Raw genomic sequence first — 27,079 nt, 5'->3', positions numbered from 1 at the left:
TCATTTGGGTTTTTTTGGTTTTCTATTTTAGGAACCAAGCAATCTTTCGAGAGAAATTGTTTGCAGGACGCAACTGCGTGTGTTTCGTTGCGATCAGAAGTGGGATCGCCTGCCAAGTGAAATTTTATTTATCGAATTCGTTATTGATGGAATGTGTTCCATTAAACCTAAAATTTGAAAATAATTAGTACCTATTCTAAATTTCCATAAACTCGCATTTACAGTAATTAGCTTACTATTAATCACGTTTTCCCCGGATAACCGAATTGTTTTGGTTAGTTAAATTTACTATCCTCCACATAATTTTTACAAATGGAGGAAAAGTTTCTCCTAGACTCAACATTCTTGCATGTCATGAATAAATTTGTTGATAAAAAACTCTGCATGACATCCACAATCAAAGTGCAATGATTTTTTTTATTTTTGATAAGCAAATAGAACTTGTTACGTATTAGTATTTCACTACTGCGGCTACATCGAATAAATTCTTCGGTAAGATCAATTTTTATATTTTAATATATAAATAATATACAATAGATATCGGCAGATAATTTTTGGTTTATTGCATTGTCCTAATCACAAATTAAAAAAAAAATAAACTGAAGCGAACATGTCGGCACATTTAGCTAGTTGCTAAATTCCTTAAAGTCTATGAAAACTTACCAAAAGTCAAGATACAAAATTAAATATTTTCAAAATTCAATACTTATAAAAATTTAGGACCATACTGGCTCACTAAAAGAGTTGCAACCAAGTTGTTTGTCGCATAAAAACTATATAAAATATGTTAATATTTCCTCTCACTTACGATTTACTTGACTTAAATAATATATTTCTTTCCTACGTAATAATAAATTCGAATACAGACGCTGAAACTAACTAAATTAGACAGAGAAAAATTAAACAAATAGTTTATCTGATTTAGAGAGATTTTGAATATTAAAAAACACTTTCCTTTTTGTAAAAACTTTGACACACCTTTGCAAATTACGACACATGTGAAAAAAGTCGTATTTTTACCTAATTAATCTAACCTTAACGTTTTCGAGTCACGCGGTATACGTTTAAAAAAAAACAGAAAGTTGAACACCCTGTGCAACACCCGCGAATCAATTAAGTTTAACTTAAATTAAAGTTAAAGCTTCCTGCTTCCTTTAGAAATCGGGCAAGCCGTGGCGTGAGCTGTCGTTTAATATCCTGACGTAGCAGTTCCCTTAGCAGCGTAACCAACCCAAAAAGAGGAAAGCCCGTCGGTTACCCAACCACCATGGAAGGCCGGGGCGTGGGGGGAGGGAAGAAATGACTTTTTTCCGTGAATTCTACCATTTAAAATCGCACGACCACCGATGCGGTTACACGACGAAGCGAGCGAGCGGTAACAAAGAAAAAAAAAACGATTTAATTGCCTTTAAGAAAAAGGCCTGGCGTTTCGCAATGAGGAAGAACAGATTGTTATCTATTCAAATCTCGAGAAAATGCCAATTTTTTCGGTACGAAACGTAGCGAGAGGATTTTGCCCAATTAGATTAATTTGCTTAAAAATTGCCACACATCCCCAGCTAGCGCAATCCCGCCGATGATTATGAAAATTTAAAAAAAAAAAGAAAAAAAGGTTACGAAGGATGTTTTATAAGCTTTCATAAATACAGCACTGGTAATTTGCGAGTACTATTTTGTTAAGCAGAACTTCTAGAACACTTGATAAACTTGATAAACCACACTTTAGTCCCTGGCTTAGTCGGTGAATGGCAGATAAAATGTTTATTTATAAATTTACCAGTCTTTCACGTATTGTGTTGAAACTAAGTATGTATGTTTAATAATTAATTAATAATTTTTATCTTTGGCGTATTTCTGGCATTTTTAATGAATAAATACAAAAATAAAAAATCGACATTAATAAGTAACCCATTTTTTAATTTAATTGGCAGTAACTAAAGATTCTTTAATATAAAAATTAAGTAGTAAATAAATTTAAATTTAATGTTTCGCATGTCCTCCTTTTTCGTTAATACACATGTCCCTTTTTAATAAGTGAAATACGATTTTTTAAAAATATTGGGGCCTTGTTTAAATTCTACCTCCCAAATTCCAAATTCCCAAATAGTGTTTACTAGCAATGGCAACAACATAAACAGAATCTTTTATAAACGTTTATAGTATATATATATATATATATATATATATATATATATATATATATATATATATATATATATATATATATATATATATATATATATATATATATATATATATATGATGACACTATATTCCGGGATATCATCCGTTCGCTCGTTGAACTCCGACTGGAATCCTGCATCCGACTGGAATCCTGCAACGAGCGAACGGATGATATCCCGGAATATAGTGTCATCATATTTTTCCATCCGTGAATCAATACGTGAGAATATATATATATATATATATATATATATATATATATATATATATATATATATATATATATATATATATATATATATATATATAGAGCACAGCAATCTGGATCTCTGCGAGCAAACAATAAAAGGAGACCAATAACCACACCGAAGTAGCTCATCGCTGATTATAATCTGGATATTCATTAATGCTTTGAAGAGAGTGCCGGCCGCCCTCCAATTCTAAAATTAAAAAAATACGCACAAGCCGACAAAAGAATTTTGTCGCTAACGTCTACATACGACAATACAAACATATTAAGTTATTTATTTGGCAATTTTAATATGTCGAGATAACTTTATAAGTACACATAACATACCGATGGCATATAAATTTTGAAAGCATTAAAATTGTCTTGTACGTACAAGTTATTTGAATTCGAAAGATCTGCGAGCAAGAATTAAAAAAGTATAATAAAACAACAATAAAAATAAAAATATAGGCTGGGATTTTTGAATCATTTCGTGTCGCTCTAAGTCAATTATTGCATAATATCTCAAAAATTACAATTGTTATTAAAAATACACAAGAGAGAAAAAAGTATGCGAACCAAGATCAATCGATCTTAAGACCGTACATCTAAAAAATTTGAGGGGAATAGGGTAAAGAGTACAACAATTGCACCCAAATAATCTGTTATCAACGTTGTTCTTTTCGACTTACCATGTATCTTTGATTATTTTTTTTAGGAAATTTTGTAAGAAAAAATGAATTAAAAAGAACCTATTTTGAGGCGCACCTACGTTTTCGAAATACTCTCGCGATCTACTTGACAATAATTTACAATCGCTTTTAAAAAATACTTTACTTTTTTGGAAGTGCCTCCGATATGAGTCGACACTGAGTTTTGGCGACACCAATCTGGTTCTAAGCGATAGCACTGACTTGCTTGCTTTATTTATTCCTTTCCTTTGTTGGTTTCAATGCAACGAGATCCAAGTTATATATTTCTGACTTGGCGTGTTTTTATTATATCAGAGAAAGGGCCAAAACACCGCGGCGTTGCTATCTGGCGTCGCAATTCCAGTGCTTCCCACCCGAAATCCTGACTGTTTTTCGTGCATGAAAATCATTATACCGAATCTAGTCCGAGTTTGTCACTGGTGTCCGAATAACGAGGGTCCACCCGGTCAAACGGACACGAAGCGAGTTGCGTGTGCTGAAACAGACGGAAATAAGATCCGACCGACAGATCATTTATATCCCCTATTTCACGGCCATATGCGGCCCTTCGCCTATCCCTATATCATGCACGCATCGAGAGACATGTAACTATTGATCCTTTCGGGATCAAACACGACGGCGGCGATTATTTTGTCGGGACCAAAGAGCGTGTTTATATCGTGTCCCGGTTATTGAATGCCCAGACGGTGTTTGATGTGCCGTTACGTTGAGCCCTTCATCTAAAATGGCCGCCGCTTTGGGGGTTTCTCTCTAACCTAGACGATGTGTATGCCGAACGTGCCGGCGTTCGTTGAATTGCGTCGACATTTTGATGCTCAGCGAAACCTTTTCGAAATGATAGGTCATGATTGATAAATAAATGATATGTTATACAGCCCGTAGAGGAGGTATCGGCGAAGAGTACAGGAAGGGAAGACACACTGTTACTATTGCGCATCTTGAAGATAAATGAAATATTCCAGTCTGTTCTAGAACGGAGGAACAGGAATTTAGTAGATATGAAAGTACATAAAAAACGTCAAGCCTAGTAAAAGGAAGCTATCGAAAACTAGCAAAAGTGGAATGAAACAAATCTCAAGAAAGTACCAACCGTATGCCGCACACTGCGACCTCAAAAATTAAGGACAAAGCATCGGTGTGAGTCTCTGAAAAGTCTCAGACTTTGAGACAAATCTCACAAATTTTTTTTTCGACGTTGCTACCCCCACATCAGCAATAACCGTACTCCATTTTCGATTTCATGTGTTAGCTTAGCTTAGTGTTTGTTTCCGTATATGCATTTTAAGAAAGTGATATTGCACGATCCCAAGATCAAACTAAGCTAACACAAGAAATCCAAAATGTAGTAGCGAAAGGTCATCGGAAATTATGGTAAGTGTATAGGAACCGGAGAGATCATTGGCTACATAGATCATAGACTACAAATGTGAAAGCAAACAATGCTCGGATTGAATGAATTGTTTCTACCTACATGACTCTATCTCGGTGAGAGAGAGGAAAACAACGACAGGGCGAGTACACTAATTAGGCAAACAATTGGAATTCTGACTCGTGTACAGAACTGAAGACCTTGACGTCGACAGACGTTCGAAAATGTTTCGGGCAATGGACCACCTTTCTTAGAACGGCTCGTTACGCGCCGGAGGGGATAATCCCCCACCCTCCGGTCCCTTAAACAACAACATGGCAATTTCGTCGTGTGGGAGAGTTAATATTAAGAAAAGTGACAAAAACCAAGGCTCCTGCCGACGACAGTTACTTATTACGTTACTTGTAAAAGACACTTGTTATGAAATATTAGTACATTGCCGCTGCTGTAAAGCTATACGAGTTAAATCTCGTAACCGTTTGAGATGTGCAATCGCGAGACGCTCGAACGGTTTTCATTTCCATTGTGTTCCTCTCCGCGACATGAGACGGTTCGGGAATTAGATACAAAGAAAAATAAACGTTTGTTTGTTACACTAAACGACAGACTTCCCTGAATGTATGCACACAGACGAACCAACCAGATTGAAACGTCACATTGAAGTTTATGTGGGAATGATAAAGACGGACCAAGTCAGGACGTAGTGGCAACATGTCATGTTTCGTCACAATGTCACCTCTTTCGGGAAGTGAGCGCTCAATACGACAAAGAATCAGTCCCTTTACTGGTGAAGATAACGTCAAGATACCAAAGATACCAATTTTTGTAGATAACCAAACAGCAAACAAGGTCAATAAATCTGCTAAACCTGCCCTCCTATTTGTGTACGAGCGATTCTAACCTCAGTTTGCTTGTCTTAGTACCACAACTGCAAATTACTACGAAAAATATATTTCCATATTTTTTCATGCACTACAGACTGTGTTATCTGATAAAATTGGCATCAAAGACATTTTCAAGTTACAATGTTCGACGATCATGTGTTTGTGCCTTTATATACTCTATTCTACGCGCGTCAGAATCAAACCTCGAGGAAAGTAATAAGTTATTAATACCCGTCCGTCGAAAATTTCTTCGCTGCAAGCCATACATCTTTTCCGCGGTGATTTTTATTATTCATAAAAATATACGCGTCCGAGCAGTACTATTAATTTCTTGTTCACGCTTTCATTCTGTGGTTAAATTACTGCCATCCGTAATACTTGACCGACAAAAACAGAAGCGAAATTGGTTAGACGAAGTGGCTTTAACAATAATGACAGTACTACTAACAATAAATCATATAGGGGCGGGTGGGGCAAGGCGCCCCACTTAAGCGTGATATTATTTTTTGTGGCTTTTAACTATCAAATCGATTTATTTTTGATTTAACTTTAACTAAATACAAATTTAACTAAACGTAAACGTCTAGGCTAAAAAACTTAAAGATAAAATAAAATAACTTGAAAGAAAAGTTATGAAAAATAATTTGGTCTGAGGATCGGCCAGAATGAGAACCTGCTGACAGGTACAATCGTTAAGCTAAACCCGTTATTGGAAACGAATATAACTATGTATGCAGTTCACAAACGTGAACAGGCACCAATAATTATCGAATTTGTTTCTTTTCTAGGAAAGACCCTCTTGTTTAAAAACGCCACAAAACTGAAGAGTGGTGGGGTATCAATCGGGAATGACCTCTCCCCCGAAGATCGCTTCGAGCAAAAAACTCTGGTGAAGTATTTGAAATTAGCCAAACTGGAAAATCCTAACGCCAAAATTAGGGGATTTCAATGGATGTAATTGAAGGATGGAAGACACGGAAGAGGGCGATTTCCCGGAGGAGGAAAAACCTGTGGTAACTCAAAGGATCGAACAGATTTACTTCAGGTCCTAAGGCATGGATCAGCCGTGCAAGCAGAATTCTCCGTAGCGAGAAAAGTAGCTCATTTTTTACTTATTACTTATTACTACTGCTAGTGGTTCGTTCTTTTTGCTACTTGTTTAGAAATTCCCACTTTCACGTAAAATAAATACTTTACTGCTCAACTCAACTCAATAATGCTCAGCATTTTGAGAGTGTCACATCTTAATATAGCTTCATTATCATTACATTCTGACAACTTTAGGGAAATTATCCTGGAAGAAGATTACGACATAATCGAGAATCCCTGAAACCGATTTAAAACCGCATATATCTAGTTATATAGTGAAATTACTAACCATTATTTCTACAGATGGGCTAGGGTAGATCGCGAACGTGGTGGGGTAGGTCTTCATATAAAACATGAAACTTTAGACGTGATTGAATGCCTTTTGGAAAAAAAATCAAAAAAATTGATCATTGGGTATGCTTATAGGTCCCCAAATTTTAGTCCAAATATATATGTGCATAAATCGGAAGACCTTATGCCACAAACCGTATTGAAGATAGATAAGTGAGTATGAATTTGGCTCATACTTAGTTTTCTGAAACCGACTAGAGAGACACTTATTAGTAAGAAATTAATAAATCACCTATTAGTTTCAAAAGGGATAAAAGTCATGAATAATGAGAATATTCGAATGACAAATTGATTTTTGCGAATGGTGCAACCAACTAGGTACAGAGATTTTGAAAACATAGGCATAATTTATATAGATAATTCCTTAAAATCTATACCTTGCCGTTTTATATTTGACATTAACTCTATTGATGAGAAAGTGTCCTTCTTTAATGAGAATATGAACATTCACCTTTAAAAATAAACACTTATCCTGCTTACTAAGGTCCTCATAAAATTATGAAATAATATCAAGTTTAAGTACAAAATAATAAAACAACTGAAAATTAGCCCCGTCATAAAAAGCTTCAAAACTTTAGTAACAAAGTGAGTCCGTATGAGAAAAAAGCTAATAAAAAAAGTGAAGTATTTTGGAAATTTCTCGTGATAAAAAGTTAAAAAACACAGGAAAAAGAATTCCTGACTAACTCTATTCCAATTTTAAATTCAACATCACCAGTGACCGACCATCATCTTGTCAATTTTTGCATCACAAATTCTGTTTTTCCTTCTACTTGGAAAGTGCCCGCAGTCATTTAGTGATTTAAGACCCATTTCGATTCTGTCAATATTATCTAAGGTTATAGAACGTGTCTTAAAAACTTATATAGTAAATGTTGAAAGAGAGAAACTAATTGACAAAACACACGGTTTTAGAAGTGAGCACAGTTGTGCTACACATATGACAGATTAGAGGGATTGACGAAGGCAAGCGCATTGTTTTTACTCTTACTCAACTACTCTAGGGCCTTTGATACCATTAGTCTTAACAGGGAGAAAACAAAAGGCGCACTTGAACGGAGTCGAGTCTGCTTGCCTAGACATAGGAAGTGAAGTTCAACAATGTTCGATTTTAGCTAGTATTCTGTTCACTATTTTCACAACAAAATTCATAGATTTTTAGAGTACTGCAAAATAAGCTGACGACAAGCAGCTCTACTATGTTTTAACCCCTCTTGCTTGCAGGTTGAACGCCAAAATATCAACAGTGCAGCGCGAGCATTGAAGATGCCAAGTGAGATTTTGGCGAAACGTCTGCAGGATTCCAGTCGGATGCAAGATTTGCAGGATTCCAGTCGGATGCAGAATTCCAGTCGGAGTTCAACGAGCGAACGGATGATATCCCGGAATATAGTGTTATATATATATATATATATATATATATATATATATATATATATATATATATATATATATATATATATATATAGTATAAACCAGTAGAAACCATTTTTAAGGAAACTGAGAAATCGTATTCAGTGCCAAACGCTAAACATAAAAACAACAAATGTTGGGAAATGTATGCAGATGCAAGTATATCTGCCATAAAGAACTAGATCAATATTGATCGAATAGCAGATTAAAGGCAAATATTAAAATTACGTAGACTAGTTTCTTCAGAGCGAATATTATGGAAAAACGAAAACGGAAAGTATCAAAAGTAGAAAAATGCCATCAAACAATTAGCCGTAAGTGTTATGAAGCACTAAAGATATAAATCAACGAACATTGATATTTCGAAGTATCAAGGAGAGTCTACATTCCATTTTGCCGAAAGGACGTTCCGTGCGATTTTAATATTTATTGCGCTCCAAGAGTCGGTGGAAATTTATAGGATAGGCCATATCCGAACAAATACACCGTAACAACGTATATTCAACATAATTAATTGCAATTTTGCAGAGTATGGGTATTTTGATCCCATTCGTTATATCGTAGCGATTGATAATGTTCACGGTAATTGATGCAACCATGATAATTTACATACGGCAAAATATATCATTTAAAATCGTTCCAATGACTCTCGTGGCATTTGCCGTTCCGTTGCTCAACTGTGGGAAAATTGAACGAGTCTTACGTCTTACCTATTTGCTTTTTTATCGGAAGAAAATGTCGTGGTTCATTGTTAAATACTCTTTAAGTATTTTTCTCTGCGTAACAGTAACGAGAACTAAGCAGCAGTACGGAACGTATAATTTTGGTACAGTAGTTCTTCTTGTTTCCATCTTCCCTCGTTGATAACAACTCGGAACAACTTCGCACAGTTTGCTTTCCTCTTATTTAATGGCGTATTATTAACGCTCCATATCTTGATGGGCAACAACAGACTACAAAGAAACTACATTCCTTCCCCTAGCCAGCTGCGCAACACTAGATAACAGTCGACTACTAAGAATGCTCAACTCAACTTATTGAGCCGAAGCTATCGAATCTCCCCATGAAAGAGGTCCTAAACTTCCTCGAGAGAAAAGGCTCTTCTAGAATAGGGAGCAAGGATAATACAGTGCTACTTTCGCTCGTTTGGATTGTTCGTAGGACTTCTGGTTAACATCATAGTCTTCTAATCATCTCGCCATTTGACACTCTTTCTCACTCTCACTCATTCTTGATATCAAATACCGTCAATTTAGTGGTATATCAATGAGTGTTTTTATCTATTTGTTCTGCTATTTGTATTCATGCACCCCTTCAACTCCTGCATTACCTTTGCAGTTTTTTATGTTGGTGAGAAGTTTGCTGGAGTTTTCGCTTTTGTTTGCTATTCCAGAAATATCAAATGTAACCCTGCATATAAAACCGCAGCTGCTGTAAAATTGCCTTTGTTCCCTTTCAGCGTACGCCTGGTAGTAGTTTAAAATGCGTAACAAAGTAAAACAATACCCAAAAACCGCGTAATATGCTCGCATTACAGAGATACTGTAAAATATTTCGCTAGGCACTAATTACCTACGAGCATATTCAACGTACAAAGCGCATTGTTAATGAAAATACTAATAGGATTTCTGTAATCCGAAACAAATGCTAAAACTGCTAAAACGTTGAGCAAAATATAATTCTATTATTTAGATCAACGCATTCGGTAACTGCGGCCCAAAAAAATTTACGTTACCATTGTCCGACCCCAATGCAAAGTAATAAGTGTGACGATGTATATATAATATCGCTTAACGATGTCATGGTTAGCCATTACAAATGCGTATCTGACACGAGTTATCGTACAGGGCGATACGATGCTCGATGCCACGAGGGATAGGTTCAGGAGAACTCGTTTTGAACTCGTATGTGCCCACTACTTCCCCTAATAGTTAGCTGGTTAAATTCAATATTCTGTACCTATAATATCCAAGTCTTTGGGGCCCCTATTTCTTCTCGTTTCAAATACCGGAGCAGGTTATTACTTTTCATAGAGTAACGGCAAACGTCTGAAATTCGTACTCTTTTTCATTGGGTAGCCGAAGTCCGCCTTTTATAAATTGGGTGCTTCAAAAAATATTACGCTAATATTTGGGGTAACTAAACTGTAAAATTTGGTTTGTGTCGACCAAATTTATAACAAACCTGCTAAGCTACAAAACGAGAGCCGCCAAACTAGCCACTGCCGGCCTTGGAGGCATCTAAGCCTAATCGGAGTGGAAGCAAACACTTGTTATCCCAATACGAAAATCCATCGAGTTAATCTGTTGGACGTAACCAAACCAGAGGTAATGAGCAAGACCAAGCATCGATTATCAAAGCTGTGAAGTCTGATCAGAGAAAGCAACCTAGATAATGCTCTATAACTATGGATGCTTTGGGTTGCGGTCACGGTGAAATCCCCCAATCTGATGATGAATGTTACTGCTGATAAAATTTGAATATATCGTATACGTGCCAATTATTTTGCCCTCGAACTGTTTCTTATGGTGTTACTTTCATTTTTTTGGGCAAAAATTTTAATTTTGAAACAATTTGCTATAATAGATGTCCACAAAGTCAAAAAACTTGTAGCATCTGAATAGCGAACTTTACAGAGACATATTCATTAATCTAACTAACTATATTTTTTAATATTTTATGTACCATAGTAATTGGAGTAATTTTTTTTATGCCTGTGGTGTGTTGTCTTCAGAAGTAGACCCAAATGTTGCTTGTCACTTGTTGCAATATTCGAGCCACTATTCTTCTGCGTCGCGTAGAAAACAAATCAACCAGCCCCCCCCTCGTACCGAATATCCATCCCCAACCTCTAGCGAAATCAACGAAGAAGTCGAGAGCACTCCTAAGATGCTCGTACGAAATTATATCCAAATATGTCGTGTGGACTCGAACAACATACGAATGAGAAGGCGGAAGACATCTCGAACAACCCTTATACGGCAATATAAACGATCTCGTCCGATTATTGTTCGATAGCATGTGAAATAACAGAAAAAGGAACGTGCTTTTGTGTACCCAATATAAACGGAGTCAATAAGTTTGGGGGAGTTTGCGGTAGTTTGAGGGTTGAGGTGATCTAGTTTTGAAGGGTACCGAGTTTAAAGCTTATTCATTTAAATTAAGGTTCATAGTTTACGCGGTTGAGTTGCAACCAATGCGTGATAATAATAGACTTTAAAAAAATGATAAAATAAATTTCTAAAAAAAATTTTCAAAAGTATTTTTTGTGCCTAAAATTCAGTGATTTGGAGCTTTGGGTACTTTTAGGAGAGACGGGGAAAAATCAGACTAGGCTAGGTTCAAATTTCAATACCGCTGTGACTTTTGAGATATAGCAAAAAGTTGTTCTTTTTCCTATGGATCATTCTAAGTATTTTTATGATGAATTAGACTGCTGAATTTTGCTCTAAAATTGTTTAAAATTGCTATAAAAAAGCTTGCCTTCAAATTTGATCACCGGAAAACTAATCTTTACTTGCAAAAAGGCTCATTCTTACCTTTGGTTGTTATTTATTTAGAAATAATATGAGGTCCCGTGTATAAAGTAACCGCTTTTCGCATTCCAAGCTCTCCAGACCCATGCAATCTCTCAATCTGCTTGCGTTCCAAATTTTACCTTGGAGGGGATATTATATTCACCCACTTGCAACTCCAAGTAACATTTTGATCCCTATAGACAGAGTTGATAAGCCATTTTTGGACGACATAATTTATTGCATTTAATCAATCTAATGTTGAGTTGACTAAAAACATCCTGAAGCGAACCTGAAGAGTTTTCGATACAGTCGACGCTTTTTTCCCTAAAAGCAACGATTTAATTTCCGCTTTAAAAAGAGGATCAACCTTCGAAGCGAATACACGACCACGTGCCAGATTAATTTCACACGACAAGTCTTTATCGATGGCCAATTCAAACCGCTCGAGACCGATTCCATTTCTAGCAGTGTTTTCACATCGGCAGCTCCGCCGTTTTACAACCCCTGGGAGTGCAACGTAAGGGGAGATATACGGAAAACCGGTAACATGGTGTACGTATTATCGGTTGGTCGGAATGTTTTATGACGACTTTGTTCCACTTAATACTAGCCGAATGGGATTTATTGATTTTCGTCGGCAGTGGCTGCCACGTACCAGAAAACCGATTCGTCCATCTTCCGGTGGTATCAGAAAGATCGTCGGGTACTGCACCCTAAAACCTGGTATCGATTTAAAAATATTTTATCAGCTCTCAAGATATTAACGTAAACGTTAATAATAATTTTCTGCTCCGCTTTTTAAAATTGGCGATTTATTGGTTATTCACTGGTTTTTTTGTTGACGTTCGTTTGTTTGTTAAAAGGTTAGGTTGACTTTGTTTTTGTTTATACAAAAAAAGTGTTTATCCCATGGGAAACATATTTAATACAGTTTTAACAAAGTTCAGGGCAGACCTCTTTTTAATTTAGAAAACAATGAAAAACTTTCTATAAACCATAATTTGATTATCTGTTCTGAATCGCCCCTTATAGCATAAAAAATATTAAATGTCAATATAAATAAAAAAACAAATTTTGGAGAAAAAAATGTAAAAAAAAAATTAGCTTTCAAAGTTCCAAATTCCAGAAATTTCAAATTGCATTTAAGTTGGAGATTAAAATAAGGCATAATTGTAAATAACCTTTATTTTTTATTTTAATTTTATAAATTCACACATTCTGTGTTATAGTGATATACCAATATCAGTTTATTTTATTTCAATGAAATCATTACTGGGTACTTCGTGCCATTATTTGTTGAGTGTCTTATCGTTGAATATATATATTTAATATCTAATGTAATGCATACATATAATCAAAATAATTATATGTATGCATTATAAATTCTATAAGATTTTTTGGCGATTCTAGTTTTCAATAGGCTTCATAATAACTAACGACGAATTCAGCTGCAATTTTGTGTCGACACTTTCTTTAAATCTCTTCTTTATTCCTGTCGCTGAGGCGTGATGTAATAACAAAAATATATAATTAAACTGAAAAATGCCGTCGAGCGTCTGCAAAACGATTTTTAAGTTTTGCTATTTATTCAGGTCAACCGAACGCGTCGCGACTAGAATTTTAAACTGCAACGGGACAGTTTATCGATATCGTAACTATTTGCGTACAATGAAAACTTCATTTCTAACACTCGTTCAGAGGTCGTACGCGAACCTGATAATAAAAATTAAATTCGCTAGGTTGGTGGTGTGGGGTGATGAGAGAATTTAGAATTTGTTTGGAATTCTCCATCTGTAACTCTAGGTCACAACACTTAGGCCTTAGCAAGCCTATTGTGCTTGTTCCTGGACAGAGCTCTCAGCTTTACATCGAACCTAATGACTCCACGTAGACGATGACAGACAGAGGTTTGAACATTCACACAGAATTTGTTCTACTGTCTCGTCTTCCTGTACTGGACGGTGCTACTCAAACCCAATCTGAATTGGTGTTTGTGAGCAGTGACAAGTAAGAATACATGTGGCATGCGTAGCTTTTCCTGGATAGCTCAATACCTACCTAGTCAGCCAACTGTTTTATTTTTAAGACCGGTCCTATAGCAATAATATTAATAATAATAATAGTTTATTTATTCAGGGAGATTGCAATGTACTGTGAAAAAGAAATAATAAAAAAAAGAACAAAAAAAATAAACGACTACCTACAAAAGGTGCACGTTGTTAGTGGGCTAGTTACATGATCGGTCCTACAAATTAATTGTCGCATATATTGCAATATTAGTAAATTGAAAAATAAACTAACAACAAAAAAAAGGAAGTACAATGCTGCCTACCCATGTTTTATGATAATAAGCCTAAAATCATTTTAAGTCACTTTTGTAAATAAAAACGGACTTATCCGCAAAACATATAATGCTCCGTTTGGCTGAAAATTAAATAAGTTATTAATATAAATACAATGCACCCCTTTGAGGAACGCCAGTTTTTATTTTATTTTTTCAGAACTGTACTGCTCACCGATCAACACCGACTCGTACCTTTCTGATAGGTAACTTTGAAAAAGCATTAATACCAAGATCATCCAGCCAAATCTAAAAACACACACAAAACCCTTTAAAGTTTAGTTATTTACTTATTTATTTATTAAGAATGCAGAATTTTTAGAGAGAACACTTATTTATTAATTCTTTTTTGCCGAAATATAAAAATATGCTTTCTGCAGTTACTAAATACGTTCTTGCGCTTTAAGTATTAATAGTAGGATTCCTACGGAATTATTTTTTCGTGAACAGCACTTTTTTGTTGAAACATGGGGATTTTTTGAAAATTTTTACCATTTTTGTATTTCCTAAAATACCAGATAAGATAAAACAAGCATTTTAAATAGTTTATGCAAAATTACTTAAGAAAGAAGCAAGAAATTTTTGATTATTGGTTGGTTCATTTTGTTCGTTTTACATAAGCTCGGTGTTTTGAAAACAAAACAGTCATAACCTTATACTATATCAATATTTTGTCTAACCTTCGGACACTTCCACTCCCTTCCGTAATCTCGTGTCGTGTCTTTACTGAGACTTGCTCCTTGTAAACATGTGAACAGTGAGGATCAATGTTGTTTTTCCCGTTTTGTGCAATAGCGTATATCCAATAAATTTCAGATTTCAGGAAATAAGACTAGTGAATAAAAAGCTTTGTCGGACATGATTATAACTTCCATTGATCTCGCGAGTTAAAAATTAGGAATTAGGTTTCAAAAATCGTCCTGTCATCATAATGTTAATGATCACTGACTATGACCCGGTTGCTTTCTGATCAGAAAAATGAATATAGGAATTATATCCACAGAATAGTGTCCAAACGAACACCATAAGAAACCTTTGTCGAAAATGTTTTGATGTCCGTGGCTTAATTGTTTACCAATAATGCGATCTATGATTCTGCTGTCGAATTTTAATAGTAATATAGAATTAATCACAATTTTAACGGCACATTCGTTTAACTTTAAAAAATCACAAAAAATTCATTTTAATCGGAAACGCAAACACGGTCAGACATTTCGGCATACGGGTATAAAATAAATACGTCACGTATAAATTATGGAAAAGGTAAACACGAAGAAAAAAAACGAAATGCAAATGTCCGCGAGCCGTAACGGCGGAGCTGGCAAAGCGTCGGTATTTGCCAGAAAAATATTACATAAATTAATATGTAATAATTAGTTTTTCGGTCGTCCAAATATTTGTTCGGGATTGCGCCGTATGTTTATTTATGTATTTTCGAGTGAAATAAATGGCGTTTTTTGGGCAAAAAAAAATGCATTTTACATTTATATTTTACCATACAATCAACAATTCGAAATGTCGATGAATATGATTATAGTGATCATATTTCGTTTTCCTTATGTTTTATATAATTTAATGATAAAACTAAAACAGTAAAAAAGATTATTTTCATTTTTCGTATGGTACTTTCAATACTTTGCTTGGAATTTGAGCCTGTAACGATGTTGCAGTCTATGAAAAACCTAACCAAACCAAAAGAAAACATCCAAAAAATAGGCGAAAAGGTGTTTGTTCACTAAAATAATTAAAATACGCAAAATACTTACGTTATTTTTATTGTCGTTCACGCCCCAAACTAAAGCGTTTAGTAATTTGTAATATTTTCTTACTTTCGCTTTACTTTTTTTAAGACTACTTTTATTTTTCTTCGTATTCGCTATTTATATTATTGACTATTCAAGAATATTCAATGTTTTCATTAATTTGTGAGCAGTTTCTTATCTAAATATAAATTTTGAAATGAGCATTTCCTCCATCTACGCCTTGTGCGCCGGTTAGAAATCTGCCTTGTTTTCTCCCGACTATTTTTAAGCTTTCCGATCAAATAATAAAATTGCCTAAAAAAATAATTTCGCGCCGATGTCAGGGCTAATATATTCAAAAACTTGATTATGCAAATTCGTAACGCTAACGCAAACATAATTTCCATTAGCTTTGCATTCCTGCTTTTAAAATCTTAATCGTCTGCCGAAAAAAATGTTTTCAAGTTTTACCGCAAAATAATGGAAACGACGCGAATGCTAGAAGGCGGATCGGAATATCTTCCGCATTCGTCGAGAGCTGACGAAATTACTCGGGCTTGTGCGAGGGGGAGGAGATAATAATATACCGGTTTTAATTATCTATAGATATTACAAGGTTGCTGACCGAAAACAGTTGAAAAACTAACGCAATAACAGAAAATTATATTATTCAATGTTTCATAACCCCCAAATTGATTTTGACGATTGCGAGCGAACAAAGAATTGATTTAAAAATTCGGCCCAATTATTGTCGCAGGAAAAACAACGAATGAGGACGAAGATACGAAAGTTGACACACACTGACGTGCACTTTGCTCCATTTAATCCACATTTTTCATAATATTTAAAGGAGTCTGGACACATCGAAACTGAAAGCCACTAGGAAAAGTTCAGCACTTTATTTCGCAGTATATTTCGAAAAAAGTTCACTTTTTTTTTTAAGAAATACCCTCCCTAGGTAAGATTATGATGACTAATATGAGAGTACTATGTTGATAACTAGAAAACCTTTGTGGACCACATTAAAAAAAATGTGGATTTTGTCTGCCAAAGCATAACCCTAAAACCATTTTACTGAAAAGCCAGCTGAGGAGAAAATGATCGACTATTCGTTAATTATAACTTCAACAGAAGATGACAGTTCTTCAGGTGGCAAATAATATTATTTAATATTAATAAATATAATAATAATAAAATAATAACATAATATTATTAAAAAAAATTTAAAAGTAATTTCTGGATACAATGTACATAATGCCTAATTTTTATTCGGTTGCAATAAAATTCTTTCCTTTTTACTGGTATCTTGGAGCTGACGAGAAAATGATCGATTATTCCTGTTGGTAAATGGTTAGCAAGAGGCAAACCCCATAAATTGAACTAAAATCGGGTGACACTAACTGCACTCGACAAAAAGAAAGAAATTCCACACAATAAAATTGGCTTCAGTATTCGTTGGATTACTCTGTAGTCTATTTTCATATCTAATGAGGTTTTTTGACTATACAACATTCTGAAACATACTTATGTATTATTCAGTCCTCAAAACAATTTGTGTCTAAACCTTTAAAATATTTTCTACATGGTATTCGATATTTGTTATTATATAGGTACCCGGAGCTTGATGCGAGCTAAAAATACTGAAATTGATTAATAAGCTGTTTTTGCTGGCAATGAACATGGACGGTCAAATTTTTAAAAAATGTCAAAAATATTTTCTACAGCATCTTTACGATCGAAATCTCAATCTATCAAAAATTAACTCTATCTAAAAATTACTCCATCCTAAAATAATATTATATTACTCTAGATTAATTTTGCAAACTTGTTACACATGTTTTATAGACCAGAGAGTATTTTTTAGTACATTATATGTATATAGTTTTTAATTTTTTTATCAAATATCGAAAATTGCAACTTCCAAGCACTTATTTTATCGCTATAAAAATAAACCTTTTCGAAAATAAATGAAAGTCCGACTTTTATCAATTCAATTCCACTCGCGTGAAAGCAAATATTCACCGGGACTTATTTTTTTTTTGCGTTCAAACCAGCCTTGACTAACGACATTAATATTTTCATTCTTATTAAATTAAAATCGTCACAGTCGTATTTCGATTAATTTTTTTTCCTGCAGGCTATTGAAACGGGTCGATTGATAAACGCTGTCGATTTCAATTGCGTTAAATTTAATATTCGAACGCCAATGAATCGCGAATGGAAAAAAATCCATTGTCAAAAAAATAACTTAATTTCCTGTCCAACGGGCGTTTAATACGATTTTCGTCATGTTTGTGTTAGAATTCGTTAGTCAACGTATCGACCAGGGCGATCGAAAAATAAAAATTATTATTCTTCATAACGCGGTTCCCTTCCAAATATCTTATACCAGAGGTTAAAGCAGCAGTCGAACCAAATTAAATTAGATTGAGAAATCTTTTATGAAAGTGTCTACTCCATATGCTGACGATATTGGGTGTCCACCATTGTTTACGTAAATTTAATTTCCTTTGTCAAATACAAGATTCCCATTAAGAAGTCTATTAAGGATGCTTTTTAAAATTACTTTCGTGATGTATGGGTTTCCCCAAAAGTGCTAAATGTAATTTGCAGCAACGAAGAAGAATAAACCATAATTCATATCCTAATATAAAACAATTCCGTGGACGTTGTTCTCAGTCTTAATAAAACCAAAAAGTCAATTTGATTTCCTGTGCTATTTGGTAAAAAACAATCCATGATTAAAATTTAATGCATTGTGCTAATGGTAGATGTGGTAGTAACTACATACTTATTGACTGTAACATAAAACTGTGATGCTACCCTACCGGGAAATTTCTATCTACATTTACCATATTTGTGTGGAGTATTAATTTAAGTGTCTCGTTTTACTAATAGCCAATAAACAGTTGCAAAATAAATTCCGTTTAATAATGGAATTTCAATAGTTTTCAAACGATGTCGCGCATCGGTAGCAATTATAGCAATTGTAGCAACTAACCAAAACAAACCAAACATTGATTCTAACATAATAAAAGCATTTTTTACCCTGCATACATCATATCGATAATTACTATCGATAATAAATATACGGTGCATTTAAAAATGAAATAAGCAAACTTTACAATTCCATAGAACAGGAGATTCCAAATTGGGCGCAATCTATATAAATATCTCTTAATATCAAAGCTAGGCAATCGGTAATGTATTGTCAAACAAAATGCAGTGAGACAAGGAACAAACATAAGAAACGAAAATTAAGTGTTCAGAAAACACTATTTTCCAGAACCTAAAATCTTGGAGTGTGAAGATTAAAATGTCGGTGTGAGAGAAGGTACAGTGGACCGTAGCGGAAGCAGAACATCATCAACGAACCGGCGGCGTGACGACTTTCACCGAATAAACCCGAACGGATGCCGATTTCTTTAAACGCGTTGGTTTTTGGTCAAGTTCAAGTGAAACGTGCGTACCGATCGCAGTCAACGTAAAAATAAATCGAGATCGATTTCCGAGATAAAAAATCCCAATGCGATCGAAAACACCTGAACCCAAACTTCACCTGTCAGTGGTCTGATTCTTCCGCATAATTCGGCAAGATTTATCGCCGTTTATTTACATAACAATCGCGATTCTAACGAGATTGTTCTTTTGTTTGTTGCTATTGTCCTGTCTTGTTTGACGATGTTGTCGACTAGGCTCAATCGCGCTTTAATTAACGCTGATATAGTAGCCCGGTAATTATAAGAGAGCAATAAAAACCGATTAGGGATGTCAGTATAACCATAGTTCTACAATACTTCTCATAAGTTTGGGTCTGTATATAATCTTTAGAACTCACTTTAGAAAACCTCCAAAATGTGATACACACTTTGAGAATATAGACCAAGCCACCAAGTTAGCTGCTCAGTAGTCCGTTTGCCCTACGAAAGGGTTGCTGTTGTCACACGTATTCACTAACCAAGTCCCCGAACTCAACCAGCAACAAAGGTAACACATATTTTTCTCCTTCAGTGCGACTTTTCACTGAATCTTAAATTTAATTAGTTTCCTTCGACACTAGAGCTAATTCAAGAAAAATCAAAAACGTAAAACTGGTATTAAATATTAAGAAGTCTTCAAAATATACGAAAGGACAAGGAGATACATTAAAAGGTTTATGCCCTAAGATATGCCCAGATGACCTTCAGCATAACTTGACAGATTTCTTTTATTTAAATTTAAATTATCAACATTTTACTGTTCTCTTATAATTCTGGGACGACTATACCAAACTCCCATTCGGCGGCGACGGACGGGCTTAACTTTGTCCCGCCTCAGTTAATTTAGATTTAATCTGGGCTTTTCTTAACCTTTGTCGTATCCGTTCACCGAGAATCGATGAGCTCTGCTTGCGAGAAGCCAACGTTAATGACTTCCCCGATGTTTCAGACGGCAACGTATTAGTTTTGGCGAAACGATACAGCAACGGAGGAGCCGTTATATTAAATTGTCAGTATATAACAACTAACGGGCAAATTGAGAAAAGGATTTTCGTTCCAAGGGAGGCGAGCGAGTGAAGGGCAAAAAGAAAGCGATTCTCATTAAATCGAAGTCGAGACAAATGGAACGCATTTTTCGCAGGACGCAGAGAGGGAATCGATTTTTTTCCAATAAAAATTAAACACAAATGTAAAAGAACATTTCTCAACATTTTTTTAATTTCAGCAAATCATTATCTTCCTTCTGCTTAATAACAGCCGAGAGAAAATAACTATAATTGTTTTTCCGTCATAATTTTAGAAATTGAGAAAAGTAGCACTGGCAAAGTCTCAACCGAAAATGGAGAAAAGTTATGATCACCTCAAAATGTCATAAAAGTATTATCTGAATGACACAAGGAAGACAACATTTTCCTATTAGGGTAAAAAATGGAAAGCAACAATAAGAATTTGTATTCACAATTTGAGCAGTCTAAAAGACAAAACTACCTTTCAAGTGGACAAACAAATCGTGCAAATTCCTGCAAAATTTCGTTATTATACTGTCGAAAAATGGCTTTTCTCCAGGATGCATTTTACCACCTGGTCTTGTGATGCAAGGGTCGTGGGGTGAAGAGCGTTGTCTAAATATGAATGGTTACTATGGTAATTACATCAGGTGAGAGAAAATAACTCCCGATAGGAACAATGAATCATTGACGTGCAAGATTATAATATGACCAGATTAAAATGTTCATAATTATATAATAAATAGTTAATTTAAACAAACTTGGCACACTTTCAGAGATAGTGCAAACCTTATCTGATGCCCTTGAGCGTTCTTTGGAAATCTAAAATATATAATACAAAGCACAAATACACAAAACAAGAAAATCAGTTTACCGGGCTACACATCGTCAATATATTTTTCTACTCCTTTCTGTAAAATAACTACCACGTCAGTTTCGTTTTTTACGGATCCGAACCACTTCGGACATTTGCGGGATATTATCGAACGGGTTTTTATTCAAATAGTATTTAAAGCTAATGAAGAAAATATTACTTGAAACATATAGGTCGGTTAGTTTTATTCAGATCCAGCTTATTTTTCGCACCTTTATCATAAGTATTAAAAAACGAATAATATCGTCAACGGACACGTCTATTGCGCACCTACGAAGACACTATACTTATGTAGATAATACCCAGCTATCTAAAAGTGCACACCGTGAAATGGCATTTGGTGTAGCAATCTGCTGAAAATATCACACGGTATAAGCGAGGGCAAAAACATCTCCGCCGCCGCGTATGTAAAATTTTGCCCGCAATTTCATCGTAGAGTTAACGTCTCTCATAAATGCAAAATTGCTCTTTATTCGCCCTTATGGGTACATGCGCGCGATGGCCTTGCGAGTCAGCCATCCCAGCGGAATTCTTTTCTATTAATAATTATAATCGTATTCGTTTTGCCCGAAGATCTTTTTCCCGCGATTTTATTTGCGTTAGAAACGGTGTCAAGAGAGAAAGATAGTTTGTAATGCAAATCGGTTGGAAACTGCTTTAATAAATAGGAATTTGAAGACATTGAAATATAATTTGGACAAAATAGGCGATAATTAAAATCATCCAGCTTTGGAATATTATCAGAAGTCATATTATTGATATTCACAATTTCATTTCGAATGCTGTTTAATGAAAAAAATACAACAAAATACAATAACATGGCATTACATGGCATCCGCGGCCGAAAACCGCAGTTTTAGGAAAAATCCGACGTTAAGAAATGTTTCGATGGCGTGGAATAATAACCATTTACATTAGTTGCCCAGCCATAAATACTAAAGAATTTTTCTATACAACACTGCATAAATACGGTTGACAATCTTAGGGAATTGCTAGGGAATTATATTCCCAAATCAATGTTCCCAAAGCAAGTGGATATTGGAATTTTCTAATACCCAACACAATTACAATCAGATCAAGTTATGAGACTCTTAACAATTTTAAACTTTTCTAGTTGTTGATATCTTAATATGCAGTTCTCTTATTTAAACTTATGATGTTAAATCAGTGTTGTTTTACATTAAAAAATGAATATAAGAAATGCATGGTTTTGTTTTTTTTTTTTTGAAAATTAATAGTTCTGGTTAGTTTTGCTTATCTTTAGGACCTCCTGTCCTCTGTGTCATTATCTGAACATTGATTGATCTCAATTTATGTGCATTTAAAAACTTGGAGATCAATAACTTTATGAATATATTAGATAATGGCTCATTAGGAAATAGACTGTACAAAATGAGACATAATATTTTATCAAAGTAAAAAAAAAGTCGTTGTAAAGTCAACTTTTATTAGAAATACACGCAGAAACGAAGGTCGTATGTAAAACGTATACGTGGAAAAAAATGTCGGTTATTATAAACGCTAGCAGGAAAAATTATTACAAAATTTAATTAAGCGGGTAAATAACCACGACAGCGTAATTGTGCGCTTTGAGTTAATCATCTCCCGCGAGAATTAATAATGTCAAAACCCAAAATGGATGCCGTTGCGAAGCTACACGTAAAAAAAACGTAATTTACGCTCAAACGATCGTTTAAAAATTAAAAGTTGAAACGATTGTTTATATATTTAAAATTCCACACCGTAACCAGATCCTATAATCATTGAACAATAAAACTAAATAATACATTAGCTACATAGTTGACTTTTACAATTAGCATTAAATGTGTAAATTTAATAAATGTAATGCTTTATTGCCGTTCGAGGTAAATTATGTACCTTTCCGTCATTTATCTAAACGAGAATTACTATCGCGTTTTTTATTTCGGATTTCATGATCGATTAACTGCCACATGTTTCGCGAGAAAATAATAGTCTTATAGTTGATCACGTCAAAAGAAAGTCGCTTGTTCAATAATGATATCCCTTCCTATAAATAAATTTAAAACGTTATAAGAGCATTAAATGAATCGAATTGTGGTATAGTAATATAAGAAAAAGAAATGATCGGAGCACTCTCAAATGAGAAAGATTTACACATGAGATATATTAAAAATAAATTAAAACGGTTTTTCGAAACGAAATTTAGAAAAAAAAGATACTTTCCATTCGACAAAAATTTTGTTAGTATTAGCAGCTACAGAAGGGTTAATTTAACTTTATGAATTAGAAGTTTCATTTGTTCATTTAAAGGAATTCCTACTAAAATCAATCATAAAGGAACTTTTGTGCTCCCGTCTGTAATACCTAATTACACACCGATCTAGCGTGGGGGAAGCGTCACTTTACACGTCAGTTTTATTTCCCACGGATCCGAGCCACTTCGGACATTTCCGGGATTTTACAGCACAGGTTTGGAAGCAATCGGAAATTCCGAACAAAATTACATTCATCCAGGTGATAGAATATATATATATATATATATATATATATATATATATATATATATATATATATATATATATATATATATATATATATATATATATATAAACCCAACCAAAACTAACCAAAGCTATTTCAAGTTAAAATCTCTTGTCCTCCGCATTATTTTTTTAATGTGTAATGTAAAACTCTTAAGGTACTAAAGAAATTGATATTTGATATTAAAAAAAAAAATTAAAAAGCTTACCACTAATAATTGCTGCCTCTATTTAAAATGATATTAATAAATATAAGATATTAAAGATTTACTCCCTATAATTTTTAATCAGAAAGTGAAAGCCCTCCTGCTACATATGATATCCATCCATTTAATTTTTGATATTTGAAACTATGTGCATAGATATTCACAGAAAAATATGTCTATGTACTTTTTCTTATCCTTCTTGAATTAGAAGTGTTGGATCATATTCCGGATACGCCGAGAAAATTTCCTACTTCTGACTCGGCTAAACTAACGAATATTTTTATTAAATAAATTTAACGAATTGAACTTATTTCTTCCACTATTTACCACCATTTACAAGGCTAATAAAAGGTAAATAATTACATATTTGCATCTTTTTTTCTTTTTTACTTTTACTTTAGTTCACTTCACTTTAAGTTCGCAACCAGCTAAATTTTCTCCACCGAGAAAACCATTTACATTTTCACTGATATCAATCTATGTTGTTCTTTGTTACATTTCCCCATCTTTTTATTTCTTTAACAGCCTGTTTTTTTTTGTATGACAGTAAGGACTAAAAATGGAGTCTTACTTCAATTTAGTCCACTTATATTTCCAACCGCTTAAATTGTCCCGGTGCACAATTCGCTATTTCTAATGCCATTTGGCCCCATGATGTTTCCCTAAATTTTGAAAATATTTGAACCAGCCGGAGGTTCCGCGTCTAATCAATCATCGATGTCTCCAGCGACCGACGACACTTTCGCTCATCCGGAAACGACCGATCTTGGCGTCGCGTATTAAAGGACCGTCACCATCAGTCCGCGAGCATCATCGAAAAAGTGGGGGGAAAAAAGGGCAAAAGTACTTACCGCAACGAAGACGATAATAGATAGAGACCGCGAACGCACGCGTTTGCCTATTGAAAAGGAGAAGTAGCAAACGTACCGAAGTCCACTTGTTGACTGAGTACGCGACGCGAAGACCGACCGAAGGAGTCGAACTATTCTCCGCGAAAGAACTGTTTTCTCTCTAGGTCATAAAATATTCAGCTGGTCGGGTCTTTATTGTCTGCACGTTGTCGGTGACGGGGTCGCGTGTCGCAGTATTACGCGGAGGGTTTTTTTTTGCGTAAGTTTTGACGACGATTGTCTCATGTGAACGCAGCACGCCTGTGTAGCGTTAAGATTAGAGATCGCGCGTGGGGTGGCGACCAAATCGCGAAGTGAATTGTTCATTATGGCACATGGCATTAACGGGCAAGGTTTTGCATCGCAGGGGGCCTTCCGCTAAACAACCTCCTTATCGGCGCTATCTTGTGCCGATGTGGCCATTTTTGCCGCCAAAAACCATATAATTCAACAAGTTTTGGTCTTTTAGCGCGTTTTTTGTAGTGTTTTAACGAGTACAATATAAGGGATTTTTTTAGAGGTATAGAACTTTAAGTTGGCAACACTTTTTTCACTGGCGGCCATTTTATCAGCTGTCAAGTGATTTATGTTCAGTTTGGTTTGCCATTTCAACATAAGTAAAGTGAAGCCTGAACAAAGTTTCCAAATTGTGCAAATTTATTTTGAAACTCATGGTTTTGTTCGAAATCTGTATCGCGCACTACGTCCATTTTAAGGTCAAAATAATCGTCAATCAGAGCAATTAATGGATACGTCAATTAAAAGAACTTAAAGGTATGTCGAGTCACCGTTACATCCAGAAAAACTAACAGCTTGTTGTGCTTTATGGGGGGCTAGTGGAATAATTGGTCCGTACTTCTTTAAAACCAATGCTGGCCAGAAAGTTACAGTCAATAGTGACCGCTATTGAGCAACGATTACTGACTTTTTTGTCCATCAATTCAGCAACTATGACATGAAGGAGCTGTGGTTTCATCAAAACGGCGAAATATCCCCCAATTGATTTATTGAAGGAAACGTTCACGTTTCCGACCCGTGAATTGGACTTCACGATGGTACGATTTAACGCCGCTAGACTACGTTCTGTGCATATGTAAAGTCGGTAGTCTACGCCGATAAGCCCAAAAAGATTGACTACTTAAAGGACAACATCCGCCGGAGTTATTGCCAATAAACGGCCACAAATGTTAGAAAATGTCATTGAAAATTGGACCTTCAGATTAGACTACGTCCGATTCAGAGGAAGTCACATTTAAATTACATAGCCAAAAAATTATCTTTCGAATAAAGCAAATTTTATGTCAACTTAAAAAAATCATTTTTGTTTCCTTTTTGAGAAATGTTTTCTAGTATAATGCTTTGCGATATCTTCCGATCCATTATGCCCACACACCTTTACTCCCTCCCTAGTAAAGCCCTGTACTCTCTTTAATGAGAAGTTTGGATAGTTCCTTCTCTTCTAAGTACAGGCTATATGTGCTGTCGTTAGTTTTGGACTCGCTCATTCTATTCCAAAGGAACGCTCCGGTTAGTCTGTCAAGTAACGGTCCCGAACTCATCTTCAGACAGGTAAGAACAGTATGGTGTATGAAAGCATATCGGTGATATCTTCACTTCCGACCAAGATATAGGACGTTTCTCAATTGTCGGCCTTTTAAAGAATTGTTTTTATGGAAACTCCCAATTTGGATAAAAATTCCCCGAGTCAAATGCTACAGCGTACTCAGATTTTGTTGTAGAATTCCTCGCTGCCTCGAAAATGACTTTATTATCTGAAAATCGTAGTAGGTTATGGCCTTAAAGAAATGCCAGTGTTGAGCCCTAAATCATGTATGGTTGCTGATGTAAAAAATACCTGACATAAGGCATTTTTCATTTATGTACAATTAGGTCGTGCATATAGATATCAGTGTTAAACTTAAGTTTTAAGTTTATTCAGAAAAGATGCTAAAAACGCACAATTTTAGCATTAAAAACCTTTATTGCGAAAGTGGTTAAAGAAAAAACATGTTTTCAAATATCTAAAACTTTCAAAATGATTTTTCTCTGAAATCCACATAGTAAGTGTACCAAGCTACCAAGTACTTAAAAGTTAAGCTTTGTTCGAAAAATTTTAGTTAAACAATTTTTGACGTATCTACTAAAATGAAGGGGTGTTTAATTTTCAACTCTAAGTGCTCTCTAAGCTTGCAAAAACCATTTATTGCTGCTTCAAACCCATCTTACTTATCTTAATGATGTGACTAGAACGCGAAAGGATTATAAAAA

General features: G+C 34.8%; 1 protein-coding gene across 3 annotated transcripts in view; it reads right to left on the bottom strand.

The window, feature by feature from the left end:
• Positions 1-24,904, bottom strand: part of LOC132705212 (uncharacterized) — a 196,191-nt gene extending 171,287 nt beyond the window's left edge. For 2 of the 3 annotated variants that reach the window (XM_060675674.1, XM_060675677.1), the window contains exon 1: positions 24,773-24,873. The gene's annotated coding sequence lies outside the window, so the exon portion shown is untranslated. Of the gene's footprint in view, positions 1-24,772 lie in introns of all 3 variants that reach the window. The other variant, XM_060675676.1, reaches the window with a different exon arrangement.
• Positions 24,905-27,079: the final 2,175 nt, after the last annotated feature.

Source organism: Cylas formicarius, unplaced genomic scaffold (assembly GCF_029955315.1).
Source record: "Cylas formicarius isolate icCylForm1 unplaced genomic scaffold, icCylForm1.1 PGA_scaffold_7__23_contigs__length_41026272, whole genome shotgun sequence".
In the NCBI taxonomy this organism is placed as follows: domain Eukaryota; kingdom Metazoa; phylum Arthropoda; class Insecta; order Coleoptera; family Brentidae; genus Cylas; species Cylas formicarius.
Note: the sequence above shows the minus strand (reverse complement) of the source record. Positions and strands in the feature narration are given on the sequence as shown.